Here is an 8,909-nt window from a genome sequence, read left to right as displayed (position 1 = left end):
TGGCCTAAATTTCATCTATAAATAGCCAATTTTGCATCAATTTCATCCATCTTTGCTTTGATTCTTCATTTCCTCTCTTACTACTCCAATTTTTTCCAAGATTGCTCAATTATTCAATCATTTTAAGGTATGTTTGTTTGAAATTATAATTAATTTTGTTTGCAATAATTAATTCATGTATTTTTAATTAATTAGTATGTTTACATTTAATTGTAATTATTTTGTATATTTTTATTGAATTAATTTAGGTTATGATATATTTATTTTAGATGATTATTTGTGATTTAAATTCGTATTTAGAATTACATTAAACTAATTAACTTAGCTAAATTGTTTAATTAATTTAATTAACATAGTAAATTATGTAATTAATTTAATTAACATGGTTAATTATGGAATATTAAATATGCTCAATTTTTTATATTATCGCGATTTTTTTTTCATATTCAATTATAATTAATTTCAATATTTAGTAAATTTGTCATAAAATTACATTTAGATTTTAAAAATTAACTTAGGTAATTTATTTAATTAGCTAAATTAACATGAACTACTATATATGGAATATTAAATATGCTCAATTTTTTATATTATCGCGATTTATTTTCATATTCAATTATAATTAATTTCAATATTTAGTAAATTTGTCATAAAATTACATTTAGATTTTAAAAATTAACTTAGGTAATTTATTTAATTAACTAAATTAACATGAACTACTATATATGGAATATTAAATATGCTCAATTTTTTATATTATCGCGATTTATTTTCATATTCAATTATGATTAATTTCAATATTTAGTAAATTTGTCATAAAATTACATTTAGATTTTAAAAATTAACTTAGGTAATTTATTTAATTAGCTAAATTAACATGAACTACTATATATGGAATATTAAATATGCTCAATTTTTTATATTATCGCGATTTTTTTTCATATTCAATTATGATTAATTTCAATATTTAGTAAATTTGTCATAAAATTACATTTAGATTTTAAAAATTAACTTAGGTAATTTATTTAATTTGTTTAATTAACATAGATTTAAATTTAAGTGTATTTTTCTTGCAATAGATTTAGCATGGCTAGTGAAGGTGGTTCTGCTGTGCCAGGGCGAGATCCGGCTTGGAAGTATTGTTTACCAATTGAGGGTAATCGAAATGGAACAATTTGTAATTTTTGTGGGTTGGTAATGAAAAGTGGAGGCATCACACGATTCAAGTCTCATTTAATGCATAAGGACCCGCATAACAACACCAAAAAGTGTCCAAGAGTGCCGCCCGAAGTGAAAGAAGAGATACGATTGTTGGTGCATGACAAACAAAAAGCAAAAGCAAAGAAAAATGCTGATATTGAAGAAATTCGTAGTCAATTACGTGGCACAATGGGGACGCATCATACACATTTGGTAAACGAAGATGATGATGATGAAGATGCTGAGGATGAAGATGTGTATATGTATCCGACAGATATGCACCCGGATGAGCGAGATGCATATCGATCTGTAGTTCGTGCCTCGAAAGCATCTAATTGGGAACGTGAACAACATGAGAATATTGTAGGAAGCAAACGCAAATCAGGAGAGTCTTCTACTGGTATACCATCGACGATGCGAAAATCACAGAGTATGCGACATTCGCATGATTCACCCCCTATTGCCCCTTCGCTTTACAAGTCTTCTGCAGCAAAACAAAAAAATATCAAAGATATATTCAAGGGTGGTGCAATTAAAGAAACGATGGGACGCTTAATCAGCAAATTCTTCATTTATGAGAGTGTCGCACCCGCAAAAGCAAAGTCTCATCACTTCAAGAATATGATTATTGGTGCACAACAAGCAGGTAATTACTAATTTATCAAATGTTATATTGTGTTATACTTTTAGTAAGTATAGTATTTTGTGACATGTTTTACATATGAAGTGCAGGAATGGGAATTGAACCTCCATCTCCATATGAAATAAAGAACAAATACTTGGAAATGGAGTACAAAGAAATGGAAGCTTATGTGAACCAACAAAGGGAAAGATGGAAGACATATGGGTGCACAATAATGTCAGATGGATGGACAGGGCCCACGAAATTAAGTATTATTAATTTCATGGTTTATTCTAAAGGGACCACGGTGTTCCTTAAGTCAGTCGATGCATCGAACTATATCAAAGACCACAAGTATATATATGAGCTTTTGAAGACTATTATCAAAGAAGTCGGTAAGGAAAATGTGGTCCAAATTGTCACAGATAACGGGTCGGCATTCATGAAAGCAGGGAAACAATTGATGAAGAAGTATAACTTATATTGGACTCCGTGTGCGGCACACTGCATCGACTTAATCTTTGAAGACATCGGTAAAAGACCCAATGTTATCGAGGTGATAAACAATGCTCGCAAGATAACTAACTTCATTTACAATCATGGTTGGTTACTAGCACAAATGAGAAAGTATTGTGGTGGAGACATTGTTCGACCAGGAGCTACAAGGTTTGCTACCAATTATATTGCTCTTGACAGTCTTCTAAAAAAAAGGTCTGATTTGAAAAAATTGTTTATGAGTGATGAATGGGCACAACACAAACTCAGTCGCACAAAACTTGGACGAGAATTGGAGCAATTATTGTTTGACCATACGTATTGGGACAGATTGACAAATATAGTTTCATTATATGAGCCATTATACGTGGTGCTTCGACTTGTGGATTCTGAAGTTGTTCCCACAATGCCATTTGTGTACGAGCTTATGCACGTGATGAAAGAGAACCTTATTCGTCAAGGAGCTGGAGATTGGATGTTCAAAATAATACAAGATCGTTGGCAGAAAACACTAAAACATCCACTTCATGCAGCAGGTACTTAAATACTATATATCTTTATAAGTTTTTACTTTGTATTTAAGTTTCTTTAAAAAAAAAATACTAACTCTACTAAATTTTATTGTAGCATACTTCTTGAATCCAAGATTTCAATATAGGCGTGGAGTTGGTAGTGATTCGGAACTACTTCAAGCTGTCCATGATGTTTTTGCAAAATTAGATCCAACTACTGAATCGCTTGGTCAATTTGGAAATGAGGTGAATAAAAAATTGTTATTTTTGTCAATAAAACAATAATTTCATTCATCAATTTATTTGAACGTTTACTAACAAATTAAATGTTGAATACATAGCTTGTACTTTTTCGAGATGCAAAAAGAGTATTCGGTGATCGAGCGGCAATTGCATCAAGGTCAACCATGGTGCCCGGTGAGTCTTTATAGGAAAAAATTGATTATTATTATTGTAAGTTCACCACATAAGTATTTATATGATTATCAAATTCGTTGCAGCTGAATGGTGGTTTATGTATGGGAATCAAACACCTACATTGAGAAAGTTAGCCATCAAAGTTCTCTCACAAACTGCGTCATCTTCTGCATGTGAGAGAAATTGGAGCACGTTTGCTCTCATCCACACAAAGCAACGAAATCGTTTGGCTTACTCTCGATTGGAGCAATTAGTGTTTTGTTACTATAATATGAGGTTAAAGTTACGCGATATGGAGGCAGAAAATGATCGAGTTGCTGAAAAAGATTACCTTGATCTTCTTGACATTTCAGCCGAGGTGGGTGAAGAAGAAGATAATCAGTTGTTCCAGTGGGTTAGGCCTATACACTTGGATGACAAAGTTGGAAATCCTGATCCACGAATTGCCGCTCATGCTCGAGAATTTGGAGTTAATGTTGAACGTGTGTTGTCCGAAGAAGTTCACTCTGAAAGTTTTAGCAAAGATACTAATGATTCCCTTCATGCGACATATTCCCAGCAAGAGATTGACTCCACAAGTGCTGGCCATAGTAGTAGACCTAGTGCTGCAGGTACTTCTGCTTCTGGTTACGATGGTTCAAGAGGTGGAACTGATGATGGAGGTGATAATGGGGGAGGAGATATTGATGAACGTCGACATAGTCAATATCCAATCAACCAATTTACTTGTGAAAATGATTTCACACACTGCACACAGGATGAAGACCATGGCTCTAGAAGAGCTGGTCCAGGCATAGGAGCTATTGGGAGGCCTTATAGAGGAAGAGAACGAATGATGGAACCATATAACGAGGAGTTACTTTCAGGGAGTTTTGAATCTATGAGTATAGGGACTCAATTTAGTGACTCCTCGAATGAGGCTAACGTCTACCCTCCTCATGTGATGAGTTATGGTCAACCTTCAAGTTCAACAGATGAAGAGTATGGTATGTCGCATTATTCCCCTTCCAGACAAATGCCATACCAAATTCCATATCAGATGGAAGAAGGATTTGGCATGTTAGAATTTATAACCAATATTATCGAGGCTCATTGACTTGGTACCAATATTGTCTCCAACAGCAAGCTGGGGTTCCTTCATCTATCAATCCCATTGAACCACATCGAAACTCATTTTGGTACTAAAGGGACATTGCAATGTAATGTGTACAAATTATTGTTATTTAATGAAATGAAGTATTTGATGTGACTTTATAATGAGAACAATTACGAAATTAACATTTCTTATAGATCGACATGATATAATTACATCTAATATCGCAAATTATATCATATATATATATATATCAATTTTTTCAATAAAACAATTTTAAAATGTCTATTATACTTCTAATTATATTATTATGAGGTTTTTCTTGCATTTTCATGAGTTTTTAACAATTTTAAGCCTACCAATAATATCCACCGATATATCTCCGATATATCCAAAAATATCTCCGATATATCCGTAAAATCGAATTACCGATATATCCGTGATTACCGATATTTTCATCCTTGCTCACGTATCAAGTGATACTTCCTCTCTATGTGTTTACCCTTCTAATGGTTTCTTAGTTTTTTAAACTATGTCATCAACCCAATATTATCACATAACAATACTAAGGGTGATGCAGCCAAGGGTACAAGCTTGAGTGTTATCAGGAACTTCCAAAACCAAATGGCCTCCTTTGCTACTTTAGAAGCAGCAACATACTTAGCTTCCATAGTGAAGTCAACAATACATGATTGATTCACACTTCTCCAACTTAGATCCTCACCACCTAGAGTGTTCATAAATCCGAAGGTAGATTTGTAAGACTCTTTATCAAACTGAAAGTCTGAATCCTAGTACTCAAAATGTACCAACTCATCACAATGATACACTAGCATCAAATCCCTTATTCTCCAAAGATACTTGAGTATATATTTGATCGTCGTCCAATGATTTAAGCCCAGATTGGACTGTATCTACTCATCATTCCTACAACAAAGCAAATATTTGGTTTAGTACATAGCACTATCTACATAAGGCTACCCATTACTGAGGCATAGGTTACTGCCTCTATGCACTCTTTTTCCTTAAGTGTCTTAGGACATTGATTCTTATAATGACTTTTTTTTTTTTTTGTTAAGAGCTTGATGTTTATCTTAGCCTTGACATTCAAAAATCATCAATGTTTTTCTTAGTTGACATTTTTAATATAAAAAGTTTGCATTGAAAAAGTTGTGTTTATAAATTTTAGTGTTGATATTAATAAATCATCAATATAAGATTTTTTTTAAAAAAAAACAAAAAAAACACTATGCACATATTGCTTGAGGGTATTAGTTGCTATGCGGCTTTTTGAAAATATAAAATTTCATAGAAGGTTCATGTTCATAATTCAATTACTTTCACCAAAAAGTTTAAAGCTTTTGGTTCACTTCAATTGTGCTTTATTGAAAACATTAATCTAGCTAAGAAAGCGCATGGATATTCTTGGTTGAGCTACCTTATTTGAGGATCATTTCATGGTGAGAAGAGAACCCAAAGGTCCCCTACTCCACAACATTTTGTGAAATTGGGCTAATACAAGTTTTAAATCAAGTTCACTTGGATTTTCCCCTATTTACAAGCCCCTTTTCTCTATCAGTTGAAAGAAAGAATTTCCCTAAAAATCTATCATTCATTCCTCACACATCTCCATTTCACAACATTCTAAAATCAACTCCCTAAGGTTCAACGCTCGACTCACCAAGATTTTTAAAGCTACAATCGTCTCCCTTTACTTGGGGAAACACCTTTTGACACACATTCATTTGAAAGTGGTTAAGTTTTGGGGCATTGTTGCCAGGGAGGACACAGAAAAAATAGTGCAGTAAAGTTTTGTGGGAGTTTGTTTGGTTGTGATTGACCTCACTACTCAATGAATTCTTTCTACTCTAGTTGCTTTTTATATTTTGTAGTTCAAATTTTTTCAATTAAAAATGAGAGAAGAAAAGAAAAAAAGAAAAAGAAAATGTTTAGGTCGAATTGTTTATTGTTGAACATTGTTGGGTAACAACATTTGAAAGACATACATGGAATAATTGGAAATATATGCACACATCTTTGCACATGTCCTATGACACTTTTGGGAGACTTCACCCAAGCCCTATGAACCTAGATAGGAGGAGTGATCATTCCATATGGAGAACCCTATTTTTTCCAACAACTTCATTCCTAGTACCATGAACCTCAACCAAGTTGCTATTCCTATGCACCGACATCTAATATTGTGTTTAAGGAAATGACTAATACCATCATGGAATACCAAACCTCCATCAATGCTAACATTATACAACCTTACAATATATTGCAAACTCTGTATATCAACTTACTTCTATTTTGGTTACCCATGAGCAAGGAGAGTTCAACTCCTCCAACCTAATGTACAAAACCAAGGAAACTAGTTGTACCTTAACCTTTTGAGCTAAAAGAAGAGCAAGACATTAAGGAAGGGCTTTATGGAATCCAAATTTTTGACAAACCACATTTCATCATGTTAATACATCCATGGAACCATCAATCTTTAGTTGAGATGCATAACTTTAAGGCTGTTGATTTCCTTGGTAGTGATTTTTTTTTTTTTAAAATAAGCCAAATTCCAAAGATAAATACTTGGGCATAACCTCAACCAAAACCTTATTTTTCTAAGTCTAAAGAAAGGTCGAGGCAAAAATTAAGGCACCCATTGGCATAGGGAGGCAAAGCCTAATGTGGTGGAGTTGTGAGACCACCAAGCTCATATTTTGCAAGAAAAAGGGCAACTTTCCACACCTCTATTGAACTTATTTTTATGATCAACCTAAGTGAATAAATAAAAGGGTGAACAAAAAAGAAATCTACCTATCTTTATTTTGTTTACCCTATTTTATGGCTGCTTCATTGTAGTTTGTTTCTTTTATAACTTTTAAATAATCCTCGATGTTATCCTTATACTTTCATTAATGTTATGAGAGGTAATATCCTTCCATTTACTCATTCTTTTTCCACAATATTAAATTGTCTTATTCCTTCATTGTCACTTGAAAACATTGAAGACAATGTTTAGTTGTTGAATATTATATGAATATGATGTGATATGATATGGTGTGGTAGAGGATGGGTTAGAATGAAAATTTTAAAAAGAATAAAATAAAAAATAGAACACTTGTGAATATTTATACTTCACACTTGCATATACATCTAATTTTTGTTTAACCTTTAGAAAAGTCTTCCCTAGATTATAGTTTAAGAGTCTTTCGTAACAAAACTTTGGAGGATAAGTAAGTTGAAACCAGGTTTCATGAAGACTAAGGGTTGAATTACTTGATTAAGTAGAGGCCTAGTAATTGGGTTCAACTTAAAACCTAAATTATTAGTAATCTAGGTGGATATTTCTTGTGCTCCATTTATCACACATGATGTATATAAACAAGTGAGGTAGGTTGAAGGTCTTAAGGATCTAAGCTCTTGCATGATAATTTTGGGTATAATATCCTTGAAGTTGTTATTGGGTTTGCTATATATATATATATATAAGTATAAAAAGCCCAAAAAAAAAAAAAATAATGAATAATTTTTTATAATAGTCCCTACTGAGTAATGGAGCCTCTTCTCCTAAGGCAAGAGTTGAGGTTCGCAACATAGGTAGGAGTCTTGAAGTTCAAGCATACGTGTGTAAGCTTATAAATAGCTGGAAACTAGGGTATGAGTCTAAGAGGAATCTCCCATCCATGCATTGTGAAGTCGTAGGGCTTGGAAGCCACTGATTTTGCTACCCGCTACATTGGTAAGAAGGCATAGTATAGTGCATTGCCCTTTCCACAAAATTATGAATGATGGTTTGCAAGGTAATATAAACTTCAACCCAAATCATTAAACATAAATTTAGAATGCTGAAATTTTGAGCTAAAAGATAGACTCACTTACCTTTTTTCTCTAAGCAAATAAACATGAAAGATAAATCTATAAAGTTCACCTCGAAGGCTAACAATGGTGGTTTTAGGAAAAACTTGGGACAATAAGTTTTCTATTTTATTGAGTGATTGAACTTAAGGTTGATAATGTGATGTGGCTTGAACAATCTCACCCAAATAAGTTAATATTCACAAAAGGCTTGTCAAATTATTATTTAGAATAGGAGGTTTTAAGTGGTGATGGTATAAATATGCATTTAGTTTTCAAGGTAAACTAGACTTCAACCTAAATCATTAAAACTTGAATTTAGAATCTGGAACTTTTGAATGAAAAGGCAGAGACACTTACCTCTTTTGTCTAAGCAAATTAATGTGAAAGGGAAATCTATAAAGTTCACTTTGAAGGTTAATAATGGTGCTTTTGGGAAAAACTTGGGACAATAGGTTTTTAATTTTATTGAGTGATCGAACTTAAGGTTGAAGTGGTTTGAACAATCTCACCAGAATAAGTTAATATGCACAAGAGACATGAGGAACATACGTGGGGCTCACCTTTTTTAGACCTTTCCAAGCAACCATTGGATACTCCACTTGATATTTGGATGCATCCACGTGTTAGACCATCTAGGGCATGATTAGGGGAGCCTACCAAAGAGATTTTCAGTGGTCTTTCTTTTTTCCTTCTTCGTTCTTCATTTTGGCTT

Source organism: Vitis vinifera, chromosome 18 (genome assembly GCF_030704535.1).
Source record: "Vitis vinifera cultivar Pinot Noir 40024 chromosome 18, ASM3070453v1".
Lineage (NCBI taxonomy): Eukaryota > Viridiplantae > Streptophyta > Magnoliopsida > Vitales > Vitaceae > Vitis > Vitis vinifera.
The sequence above is the reverse complement of the archived record's forward strand: the minus strand, read 5'-3'. Positions refer to the sequence as shown.